Source organism: Diadema antillarum, unplaced genomic scaffold (assembly GCF_040938485.1).
Source record: "Diadema antillarum isolate AM-2024a unplaced genomic scaffold, OU_Dant_1.0 seq00000059_RagTag, whole genome shotgun sequence".
Lineage (NCBI taxonomy): Eukaryota > Metazoa > Echinodermata > Echinoidea > Diadematoida > Diadematidae > Diadema > Diadema antillarum.
In genome coordinates this window covers 1818247-1832118 of record NW_027271164.1, presented here as the reverse complement: position 1 = coordinate 1832118, position 13872 = coordinate 1818247, and the positions used below count along the sequence as shown (strand labels likewise).

General features: G+C 38.7%; 1 protein-coding gene across 1 annotated transcript in view; it reads right to left on the bottom strand.

The window, feature by feature from the left end:
• Positions 1-13872, bottom strand: part of LOC139725798 (protogenin B-like) — a 122079-nt gene that overhangs the window by 49147 nt on the left and 59060 nt on the right. The gene's annotated exons all lie outside the window — the stretch shown is intronic.

Genomic DNA, 13872 nt, shown 5'->3' with positions numbered 1-13872 from the left:
ATTTTTGCAAATTGGAGCCAATGGCCTTTAAGCAGCATGAAATTTTTGTGAAATGCCACTGGCATGCAATGCATAGAGTGTAGACAAGAACTTTCATGCGCATTTTAATTTTGCAAATCTTGGCTCTCGCAAAAGTAGTATTTCTTAGTCCGGTACTTTCCAAACCACATGAATATTCATGATTATGCTGTGCACTGTACACGCACGCACCGGCAGCACTTGATTATCTCGTTTCTGATTGGTCAGTGGGGGGTCGAACTTTGTCTCCGTCGCTTAGCCCCGGATTATTTTTTCGTTCTGTTTACACTCGCATGCTTGGCATTGCAATTTCGTGGTTAGCTAACCCTGCTATTTTGCAGGACCAGATAGTACGGGACTATCGGTGGGGCTAGCCCACTTTGGCAAAAACAAGTGTAAACAGAAAGTGGGCTAAGGAAAGTCCGGTACCAACGGTGGGGCTAAGGCCCCCCCCCCCCCCCCCCCCCTTAGCCCCACCGTTGGTACGGGACTAAGGAAAAATTTGCAAGTGTAAAAAGCCCTTTAGTTCACTTCAGAAGAAAGATTCTCACTCAAAGAATTTCATCATTGAATCAGAGAATGATTATGAGATTTATATGTCACATGGTAGAACTATCGGTGCTTTACTTATCTAAGTTAACATGATATCATTGAAACCAATCAATGAAAACAGAAAGTACAAAATTACATTTTATTTTAATAGTCTGTGGTACACAGACTTATTTCCTTCATCATGCACACACCCACTAACAATCAAACCTGAAGATACATTGTGCTATATAAGTTGGAGGAACTTCATCAATCACAGTTTCGTTATGAAACATGAAGCTCTGATTGACCTTTGCAGCTGTGGGGAAAGATGTTGCCTGTTGCTCATTATTCCATCCCTTATAGACATATAAAGAGAAGCTAGTTTCCTATTCAGTCTCTTTACTCTGTCTCTTATAGCCTCTAGTCTAAAAGGGGGAATAATGCAATTTTCCTACAGTCAATAGTTACTTTTAATAGTTATTTTTGCAAGAACTTAAGTCCTTGCAAGTGATAGGTTAGTGGTTGGTTGGTATGCATGTGCTGTCATAGCAAACAACAACTGTTGACTCTCATAAGTATCTGCTGCTATCAATAATTTGTTGTTGTAAGCAAGGTCCTGTTGCGCAAAGTCCTAAATTGTATATATTCCATGCAAACTTGACAATGAAGTAATAGCAACAGAGTCTGGCTGTAAGACTAGCAAGGGCAGCCATCAATCACATATTTGATATTCAGACCCAGGACATTTCCAAAAATGTCATCAATTTCTGGCAGATTTATGCACCCCTGTGCAACCCAGCAAAGTACTACATCATCGAAGTTCACACCTGAAGGTATGCACGAGCTCATATAGCTGATACTGCTGACTGGGATAAGTGTTTTACCCTATATCACATCTCTTGCTTGCCGATGCTATAATACATATTTGATATAGGCCTATATGATGAATACTACACAGCCTGCTAATCATTTTTTTTTAGTCAATGTTTGCAACAAAGTTGGGGGGAAAAGTTTTATTGGCTGGTAATCACTTCTTCACAACTTAAGAGCCATTTGTTTGATCAATTTTGCAACTTAACCCCATGCCTGTTGGGCCTACACCTTTGGCAAACAACTGAAAATAACCCCCAGTATCATTCAAATCAACCTGTAGGCCCTACAAGCTGGGGCCTATTGCATAAAAGTTACTATTATGGTAACTTTGCCATCTAATGGTAACTTCCATGGAATTCTTGATTTTGATTGGCTGTTGAGTATTGTTACCATGGTAGTTACCATTGGATGGCAAAGTTGGCATAATAGTAAGCAAATAATCAACGTTGGTGAAGGTGATGGGACAAACCATCACTTCCACGGCGATCTGGATGTAGCTATCTTTCCGAAGCGCGGCTGAGGAAAGGTAGCGTACACATTCAGATCGCCGAGGAAGTGATAGTTTGTCTCATAGCCTGAAACTAAAAGTTGATTATTTGCTTTATATTCCACATCTAGGGTCCTAGAAATTCCCATTTTATTCCACATCTGAAACCGTTTAAGCTGTCTTTAGGTATCCTTAGGGCTTAGGCTACGTTGTGCGCGTAGATGACAAAACAATGAATTTGCTGCGCGCACCGCAAGGCACCGAAGGGAAAGTGCGTTGCACTGTGTATTATCAAGTGACCTACGTCACATGATAGTCCACAGTGCAACGCACTTTTATTTCGCGCGTACTCATCTTGCGTTAGGACTGTGTAGACTGTGTGGAGATCAGCGAAACATAAGGGACTATCAACATAGAGTGTAATGAACTTTTCTTCTCAGGTGATGTGATGGGCAAAACTATGCTTCATCACGTGATCAGCTCTGGACCAATCCTATTGCAACATTCTTAGTATGTGGAATATAATAACTTTTACGCAACAGGCCCCAGAAGTTTTGTCATCAAACCTTACAGTCCTAGAGTTGATATTGCCATTTTTCTTTGCTTTTTTATATCCAACATATGAAGAGCAAAAAATCATGTACAATTCCATGAGTCTTGTTATCCACTGCCTTGATGTACAGATGGAAACATACCAATAATATGGTCAGCCCTGTCCTGTAGAGCTAGCACAGATGCTAAAGCTTCAAGAACGATTCAAGTTTAAATTTCACACATCACCAGTCATTAGTATCCAAAACCCAGCTTTTAGTTTTACACACTATGTGGATGATTCAGGTTTTGTGGCAAAAGCCATTATCTATACCAGTACTTATCACTATAGCAGAAGATTAAATAACAGATAGACGTAAGCATGTTCAAGTCACGCATGCCATGCAGTGATTACATGGTATCTTGGTCCACAGCAAAGCAGGTGTGTAAATACATGGAAAGTGCCTTACAAAGTGCCGTGATCTTTCCCTGTAACACAAACCTTGTGTCACTTGAATCTTTACTATTTTCAACTTATCAGGAACTACTCCTCACAGAAAAAGAATGAATATTAACAACCAACGCATATGTAGGACCTATCTTCTTATTGGTCATATAGCAGAGCTGTGCAGGTTGGTAACAAAAAGCAATGTCAATTCAGACAAGCTGTCATACAAATCAGAATCTAATGTAAGTCTTCTCAATGAAAGATTCTGTGTTGAGAATTCTCTAACTCTCTCAAATCGGCCATTCAGAAGGTCTTCAACTCAATATCAGTCCATCATTGCATACAATTTGCTTGTTTCTTTTTGAACAGATTTTTTATTGTAAACCAACCATCCCGCTATGCATTCAGGATAAAAACTTAAACTGCTTAATTGAGCATGTATCTGCATGGTGGTAGTTAGCATGTGATTGATGGTGAAGGAAGAATACATGAAGTCAGGACGACAATCTTCTCCCAGCACTGCCAGTATACTGGTATCCAATGACTGACATGTAAGAAGGCTGCACTGAACACCAGCCCACATCAGTACCCCCCCCCCACACACACACACACACACACCCACCCAGTGCACTGATCTCTACTGCAACACAAACACACACTGACCACTAAAGGAAGGTCATCGTCAAGTGCACTGGCAGAGGACTCTACAGCCCTGCCTTGTACCCAAGGTCACTGTGAAAAGCCTGACGCAAACACAAAGGGGCCCAGCCGTGGGTAGCTCCACTGCGCACGGGGGTTGGATTACTATGCGTCCGCTGCAGATAAAAGCCAATGCGTGCATTTGCCAGGTCCACAGAATGGCAGAGAGCGAGTGTGGATAAAGGGAGGGAGAGCGGTGCAATCAATAGCCAGGAATGGTCATTGCCTTCACCATTGGTGGTTGATACTCTATCCCTACCAACCCCCCCCCCCCTACCACCATTCTGGTGTATCATCAAGCAGGTCAAGTGGTGTTTGAGGTAATGGCAATAAGGCTAGCTTTCAGGGTTACTAGGTCAACTCCTCACAAAGGGAAATCTATTCTCACTTTGTTTACTTTTCTCACATACCAGTGATACATCCAGTTCCATACATCGACCAAGCAAAATATATCCACAAGGGTGAATGAAAGGATGAGTCATATGCCTACTATGTTCAAGCCTGGCTGCAGTTTCCGGAAACCACTATATTTACTCTTTTTGACATGATTTCTCTTTCAAGATGATATGAAAACACGTACCATAAAAGGGATGCATATGTGCAGATTCTACTTACAAGTTGCTTGAAGTACAAATGCTTAGCGACAAAATACTATTATACATTATTGTATTGTTTTGTTTCTGCAGTATAATATGATCAAAATAAATCTGTAACTCAACTGATGCCTTTTTGCTTTAATAAATAGACTTTCCACCATCATTCTTTTTACCTTATACTTTTTTCAAGCCCCGAAAGTTCAAGAATACACCCCATTTACACAATATATATTTTGTTTCATCACTCAAACAACACCCTGTTTGATAAGACAGCCAGCATGGACATAGAAAATTTTACACTCAAAATGCAACATTGGCAGACAATGATGAGGCTTTGATGTCGGATTCACATTCAAACCCAGTTTACCCTGGAGGAGAGACACCATCAGTCATTCCCTGATCAGAGAAATAAGATTTGACAAAGATTCATTGTCCTCTCCCTCGGAAAGGCTAGAAATAGGTCAGGTAAACAGACCCCTGTAAAGATGATGGAGACTAGTGACAGATGAAAGTGACCTCTCCTCAACCGTACACCTCAGCCTAACCTATCGAAGTCCGGCGGGAATTTCTGCCTCAGAAATCATCAACATGTCATCATTAAATTTCACTGCATATCTTATACTGAGGAAACATTAGATGCAACTGAATACATGCGTTGAATCTGCATAAAATCAGAAATATCAGCATTGCCAATTTGAGAGAAAAACAGGAACTTTGCATATTCTCCTAAAATGTAAGGCCAATTCAAGGATCAGTTTAACAGTTATGAGGCTTTTGAAAATTCTGCAACCAAAATAAACAAATATATATGAATAAAACGGGCTTAAGTAAAATATATATTTTTGCTAACCCTTTTGATATCAAATACCAACAATCAATAGTAAATATCATAACACAAAGATACCATTTCACCGAACCACACACTTCAGAAGAGTGGTTTTTGGAACTGGATGGATCAGAGCATGCACACAGTTTGAGGAATACGAAACTATGAATTGAGAGATTGACTTTCATTTGTTGAGAATATGTTTAGGGGAAATTCCCATATCATGCTCTTGATTTTGCAGAATGGCAAAGCAGAAAAATATGACTCCTTGAAGTGTATCACAAGTACAATTATACATGACAGATTTGTGAGTGTCAAATAACAAAATTATATTAGAAAAGCCACACTCAAGTGTTTTGAAATCCCCTTTAATACAGATGAATATTAAAAACAAATTTGAAAATGACTTTGATCACTGAATCATTGACTTGACTCAATCATGAACATAAAGACATGGAGATCATGGTCTGATAGATCCACCAAGAAGACAGTCACATTAATAATTGCTAAATTTCCATCTTCCCTCGTTATATAACAATATCATATAGCCTTTCCAGCCATGCACACAATCATGTCACCACAACTTGCTCTCACCCATCCATGAAAAAATACATAACTACTACAACTTTGTGGAGAATTGCCAATTCTTTTGTTAGTTTCATCGCAAGTTCTTCCTGCTTTTATGGAGCATTTTCCCTTGAACTTCCTTTCTTCCCACAAGAACCTCAGCTGGACACAAATTGTAATTGCTCTGGTACCTTGTTTTCATGACACCAGTCCATTGGCATGACTCCAACGGGACTCCAATGGGACTCCCCTGGGACTATCCTGCTTCCTAAACTTCCTCTCAAAAGATTCGAGGACTTTCCTTTCATACCAAGATCCGTACGAACTGAGACCGAGTGTATTTGTTCATTCCTTCTAACAACTATGGCAGCAGTTGACCATTTCCTCACAGACTGTCATATCACAATGCTCAAGCCAGATGACTCCATAGTAACCAAAGAAGAATAACCAGGAACCAAATTGCACCTCCTGCAACTCCTACAAATGTACCCAAAAATTTCCTTCATTCAATAATCATATGGTAGAACACACTTTGGCCCGAATTCACAAAGGTGATTTAAATTTACACCATGGTTTATGCAAACTTCTTCCGCAGAAATACAATTGACAGACTGTGTATACCAACAGCCATTAGTAAGAAACACCCATTGATACATGCATGTCAAAGGCATGCCTATTTCACGCTTATTTTAGACCATGGTCTAAATTTGAACCACTTTTGTGAATTCAGGCCTAAATGTGTCATGTAAATGTAATGCCAAACAGTTAAAGTCGATGAAATGTTCTGTGTGCTGACCAAAACCTTAATAACAAAAAACCAGAGATGCCACTATGGCCATGGGTATTGCTATGCCTCCACCTATCACATCATTCTCCCAATGGGTCTACATTGAGTACATTTTGTCTGTATGAGATGAAAAATTCACATGTTTGGCTAATACTCACTATCATACCTCACATGCACCAATAATCATGACAGTACTTTGACAACAGTTCTACAGAATTTAATCCCTATAAACAAATATAGTTTCTTTGGCTTTTACTTTGGGAAGTTTTATATTGTAAAACGGAATTTATGATGGGCTTTAATTACCTTAGATCAAAGAGTTAATACCAATGAATCTGTTTTATACTTGTTTTCAAATACACACACACACACACACGCATACACACACACGCATACACACACACACACAAGCAAACACACACACACACACACAAATAAAATAAAATATATTTATACTAATAATTAATGAATTCTGTATTTTCTATCAAAGTATCAATTCATTACTAAAATCTCATTAGATATAGTGCTGAGTCTTAATCAGAGTAATGGAGATCAAAAAAAAAATGAAAATAAAAACACGAGTAGCTATTGTTCAATGCACACAACCGGGGGACTAGTATACATCCCATAAATCAATTTTTAGAGTATGATCAGTTTCTTCACCACTGTATGACAAATGTATTATAAGCAAATCAATATCTGATTTTGACATTAAAAAATGAATAAAAGAGATGGACAAAATGGTGGCAAAAAGATCTGAATCACTAGCAAGTAATGACAAAGTTACAGTTCCCCATTTTATGGGAATGTTTGAAATTTGAAATCAATGTGTACAATTGGTAATGAAACAACTGGAAATGACAGTTATGGGTGGGTTGAATTAGCAAATTAAATTACAGATTTCAGTGTCTTATTAATAACCTGACATACCAATTTAGAATTCACACGAAATTAAATTACATACATCTACAGAACTTAAATACAGTACAATATGTGATACATTCTTGAAATTCAAAAAAATGCAGAATTGTCAAATTTTGATTTCAATACAAATTACCCAATTTTGAAATTTTTTCTGCATATCATTTGATGTCTTCTTTTATATCTACGTGAAACAAAAGCAACGTATGCATATCTGGCAGTAAAATCAGAACTCTGTGGCCTCCGTGTAGAAGCCATGTCGGCCCCACCTAAAGAGCGTAAGTCATCCTAGACATGATTCTGCAAATTTATAAATGTGCAAACTCACGTTGCACAGCTTCCTCCATTTGATGGATTTATACATGAAACTAAATGCAAAGTTATCTTTCTCATGCGTTCATGTCAGTCTAGAGTCATGATATCATTTATTCACAGGCAATGTAAGATAGAATATCTATGGTCCTTGTATAGGAAAACCTCTATGGCCCTTGTATAGGAAGTTCCAATATTTAGGTTAATTGTTTAATACAAGTCATTTGAAAACATGTACAGTGTATACAAAATGGCCTGGGTACACCTTGTATATGTCGAAAGTGGTGACCCAGTGGTCCTTTGGTGAACAATTGTTAACACAATCTTTTTTAGACTGGGCACTTTTAGGAATTAAGACAATGTGAACAAATTTGGCTTTTCTTACAGGACCTGTCAAAATTTGTGAAATGTTACAGATTCTTTTAATCTATTGATTTCATTTCAACCTGGTAGACAATACAAAATCAAGTGAAGAGTACACATTATGTAATCAAATTTCACAGCATCATGTACGATCAGTTGGCAAACTAGCCAATAATTGTTGTTGTAACAGCACATAAAGCATCCAAATGCCTGTGAGTGTCATCTAACTACCATGCACAAACACACTTGCTGGCCTGAAGTCTTTCATTGAAATCATTTAAACATCTACTCCAAATCAATATCACCACCAACGAGACCCCCTTCAAAGCATTCTAGTCAGTGAATATGAGATTATCTGAAGATAAGTGACAACATTAATTCATGTCTTTCACTCTTCCTTGTCTGACATTACCTACTTCTATTCCCTATCCAACATGACAACCTTAATCAAGCAAATAGTGTGAATTAGTAAGGTCTAAATGAGAATGAAAGGGAACGCACAGCCTTGTGGGTTCTTGCCAACAATCTACCTGTTCAATAGCTCTTCATACAGACAATTCATGCAGAGCAAGTCAAATCGTTGGGGAGCCTACAAATCGATCGGGGGATTCAGGATTTTTTTCTGCTATACTTCTCTCTTCCACAGCTCTAAGTAGAAGGGGTGCTCGTCCCATCCCACTTTATTGTTCCCACATTCTTTAGCAAGCCAGCCTCATTCATCTGATGTACCCAACCTGAATCCTTTCTACCATCCCCTAGTGTGATCTCCTAGAGCTTCCCTCAAGACAATTGTGGGCAGTAAGGGTGGGGTATGAAAGGGGAGGATGAGGCCTAATGCCAACACAGTTCACAGTTGGAAGAAAGAGATTAGCTGGGGGTCAAAAATAGACTCTTCAAACCCAAGAGGGTGGGGGACTAAGCTCTTGTGAGTACCATATCATATTCTTCACGACTTCTCTGCTGCTGTGATCTCCTTGCCGATATAAAAAATGCCAGTTCGGCCATACTGTAATACCAAGACCACTACCTAGTACCTATTCCTGTAGTACAAGCTAATACAGAGATGATTGTGCATAACTGTAAAAGTTTACAAATACAATTCCCTTTTACTACCCAAGAATGTCATTTTCTTTAGAAATTGATGAGTGTGCATAACATGGTTGTAACGTATCTCACAACTGCGGCATAATGTAAATCATGCATTTCAGAAGTCATACCTGAAGGACATTTTATTTTTCAAGTACTGAACTGAACACAGTCTCCCTTAAGCTCTGCAAAATAAGGGATTCTCAACATAAAGCTTTTGAACACATTCTTCTCATGAAAAATGTCCACAACACATGTAAGGAGAAAAAATTATTATGATGGTGGGGGGGGGGGGGTCTACAAGTAGAGAGCCAGTATGTGAATAAGACTGTAACTAAAGACTTGCTGCTTCCTTTTTGCTCTATGGATAAGCTGAGACATGTGCCAAAGAAGCTCAAGTCTCAGGTTGCTCTTTCACTTCAAGAGTTAGAAACTTATTACGGTGTAGAATGAAGACTTAATGGATCTTCCAATCTCTGTATTCATGATTAGAATGTTATCAAAGGATTAAAAGAGTCTCTAGGGATACAGTGTAGTTATCTTTCTGCACTGTTGGCTCTGGAGTCTGAGCTACAGCAAAGCTGATGGTAAACTGTCATCTAAAGATCATGGATTTGGAAAAGAGTGGGAAAAGAATTGCATGCAAAACACAGTAACTATAAAATGGGCTTAACATTTGAGCAGGTGATGCATCCACAACATTTAAGTCTACGCAGTGGTCGACCGAGTCACAAGGAATAATCTCCAGTATGATGGCAATTAACAAGCCACCTTTGACACCACACTGTTCACGCAGGACATTTAATGAAGCATTTAATCATTTTACAGTTACTACACTGTATCTTTCACATCCTCAGTCACATCTTTCAGACAAATCTTAATCCTTTCAAAAAAAAGAACACCAGCCAATAATCATTGCAATATCTAAGTCTACAACACTAGAAATGTTTTCAAGAGAAAGTTTTTGAATCTGTCTTCAGGTGGATTTATTACCAAGAAAGTTACCAATGGAGGCATCATGTAATTCTCAGACTTGTATAAGGGATTGATAGCTCTACCTATACTACCTACTTGTGATTTCCTAAAGTCATCTTATTGAATTTTTCATGCAAGAATATTCATGATTTATGTTATATCACTTGTATAAATGTTCAAGGATATTTGTGCTGTTTTGCATAAGGATCATACTCTTAACATGGGCACTATCATCTTATATTTGTCTCTCATATCCTTTAATATAAAATTCCCATATATTCCATGTATTACTCCAGTTTCTGGCATTTTAGTTTCTGTAATATTTGTATCAGTAGTCATTCACCGAAATATGCTTGAATTTGCAGAAATCTATTGCTTATACAGTACAGCTTTGTGTCACAAATGATTTTCCTAAAGTGGCGAAGTCTCCCTTTAAACATCCCATCCTCCTCTTGCCATTCACAATGCCTTAAGCGAGTATTTCAGGAGAGGTACAGGGGTCTCCTCTCATCACTTGGGAAAAGAAGAAGTTTGTGAGCTCCTTGTCCTAGCCAGGCTTCATTAGACTTGTGGGTTTCACATCACCCTTGTCTTTGATTACCCCAGAATACCTTCCATGGAGACAAATGAAACACGAGATCACAAATATATTTGAGTTTAATGGGCTGAGGTTCATACCAACTGGCAACAAGACAGCTCAGAGCTGACAGATTATAAATCAAGAAAGTTTTTCAAATGAGATAGAATGTGTACTTTAGTTGTTTTGTTTTTACAACTTATACTTACACTTACTTATTGATGACATCGTAATCTATGATCAGTGAAAGCAAAATGCCATTAGGAATTCCTTATCTCAACCTCACATAAAAAAATTAAAATCTCTGAATACCACCACACCTTACACTGTATCTGCACCAACACATACTTCCCAAACATCACAATTGACATCAAGGACATAGCTGGATTGTTGTTAAAAAGCTTTACCTCCAATTATAACCACTGTCCTACAATGTATATCACTCACTGCATAACCTGTCATACTGGATTCAAGTAACAATCTAAATTCTAAACAAGGAAAAGTAGAAATTACGCGGTGCGTAACATATGTCCCCGCCGGAAGTAGCATTTTGTAACAAAATGTGCAATATAGGTAAAAAATCAAGGTCAAAGGTCAAAGAAGTCAAAGGTCAAAATTCTGTGTAGAAGTTTTGAAGCCCTCACCTAGTGCCATCACATAAAGCAAATGGAATCGAAATTGGGTTAGAAATGGCGAAGGAGTAGCATTTTGTAGCCAATGTACAATATAGGTCAAAAATCAAGGTCAAAGGTCAACGAAGACAAAGGTCAAAATTCTGTGTAGAAGTTTTGAAGCCCTCACCTAGTGCTATCACATAAAGCAAACGGAATCGAAATCGGGTTAGAAATGGCGCAGGAGTAGCATTTTGTAGCAAAATGCACAATATAGGTCAAAAATCAAGGTCAAAGGTCAAAGAAGTCAAAGGTCAAAATTCTGTGTAGAAGTTTTGAAGCCCTCACCTAGTGCCATCACATAAAGCAAACGGAATCGAAATCGGGTTAGAAATGGCGAAGGAGTAGCATTTTGTAGCAAAATGTACAATATAGGTCAAAAAATCAAGGTCAAAGGTCAAAGAAGTCAAAGGTCAAAATTCTGTGTAGAAGTTTTGAAGCCCTCACCTAGTGCCATCACATAAAGCAAACGGAATCGAAATCGGGTTAGAAATGGCGAAGGAGTAGCATTTTGTAGCAAAATGTACAATATAGGTCAAAGGTCAAGGTCAAAGGTCACGACTGAAATTCTGTGTAGAAGTTTCAAAGCTCCCATGTAGTGCTATCATATAAAGCAAACAGAATCAAAATTGGCTCATAAATGACAGAGAAGTAGCAAATTGAAGATTTTGATCACACACGGACGCACACACGGACACACGGACACACGGACGGACGGACGGACGGACGGACGGACGGACGGACACACGGACACACACACGTACGGAGCCCGTTTCATAGTCCCCTGCTCGAACTCGTTCGGCGGGGACAATAAAATTCCATTCCATAATCAGCATCCAAACTTGCACAATTTGGGAAGTCACTCTAGTCCAGGCTAGGCTCCATAGAAAGTGCACCTAACCTTGTTTTTTGATATATACAATGTTTTTTGATGGTTTCTTGTCAATTCGAGGGTGCTGATTCCAAATCCGATTGATGCCACTCGCGTAACCTTGAGCATTTTCGGCAAAATGCAAAAATCCAAAATGGCCGCCAGATATGCTAATTTGGCCATGATAATCCCAGTTATGTCAATTTTATGACCAATTATTCCATTAAAGTTTTTTAAATTTTTGTTCCTTGAGTAATTCTACTTGCACTTGCAAGAAATTTTTCATTTGAAGAGGTACATTTAGTATTTTAAGCTTATTTTCAATCCAAAATGGCCGCCGCTCCTATACTCGTGTACTATATGAATGGCAAAAATATGCATAGAAATAGAAGACGAATTTTCAGTCACATACCTACGCTTTTATCAAATTTTGCATGTGCCATGCAAATCTGATGAGTTCCACTAGCAAAACAAGCAAACAAACAAGCAAACAAGCAGAAAATGCAGTGTTTTTAGGCTTATTATATTCTTCTTAATACAAAACTTCAAAATAGAAGCTACTCATATACCCCTGCACAATATGAACGGCAAAGTGTATATGGAAAAAAACATTTTTTTTTCTGTCACTCAGGTACACTGTTTATCAATTTGTGTGCTGATTATAAATTAGAGGATTATTACTAACAAAAGCTGCTTTATTCTTTGATGCGAACATCCAGATTTGCTACCTCAATCTGTAAATCTGGAAAAACCCACCAAAGTTTAAATTGACGCCAACATCAAGATCGTTTATCTGGAATTATTAGACATGAACAATTTGATACTTACTTGCCTTGAGATGTTCAACATCATAATATTCACGCTGGTTTACTGAATTAGGCGGCTGAATCCTAGATGATGACACAATGAAACTTCCAATTACCTGTCCTGTTCTACATTATCTAAAAACGATTTTATACAAGCTTTTCAGTCCCCTCACCCGAGAAAGAACATGAGGCAGGGGAAAGTGGAAAAAAGGGACCACCTCACTTCCTGTTGTCAAATCTCTGAAATGAACACAATGCCCAAAAGTTTTTCATATTAACCCAGATGAACTATATATGGTACATGAATTCTACCACCATTTTTTTTTCTGAGTGAATGTGTTTGCGTATATGATGTCAAGAGAGACTCTGAGATCTGTGCAGTGCTGCCTCATTCTGAAAGCAGTGTTATAGCAACTTCACACTGCTTGTCTTTAATCTTCAGCATTCAGAGACTCCAACTCTCCAGCTTTCGACGGGAGATCTTTCGCCCCCGTTTTGCAAAATCTCCCGCTCTCCCGCTTGAGATTTGATTTCTCCTGCCCTGGCTCAGTGTCTCCCACTTGAAATGATTTCTTACTTTGTGTGTTCGTATGTTGAAAAATAAGCCTTAGATAGCACAAGAGAACATTAAGAACCCTATTAGAGATTCCAGAGCTCAAGCGGGCCCTGGACCCCGCGGCCGCAGGGAACTTCGCGCACATCAAGTTGGACTCTCCCGTTTGCTAGGGGTTTCAGGCGGGAGAATCTCCAGATTAGAAGGTACTTGAGGTTGGAGTTTCTGAGTACTTGCAGATTCAGGATTGCTCTAGGTAACCAGACCAGCAGTGTTAGGACTCTGAATGATGGCCTCCTTAATGGTGGCTGTAAACTAACTCCACTATGCTCTTTTTTACCATATACATGGTGACATAACATTCCCTTCACGTA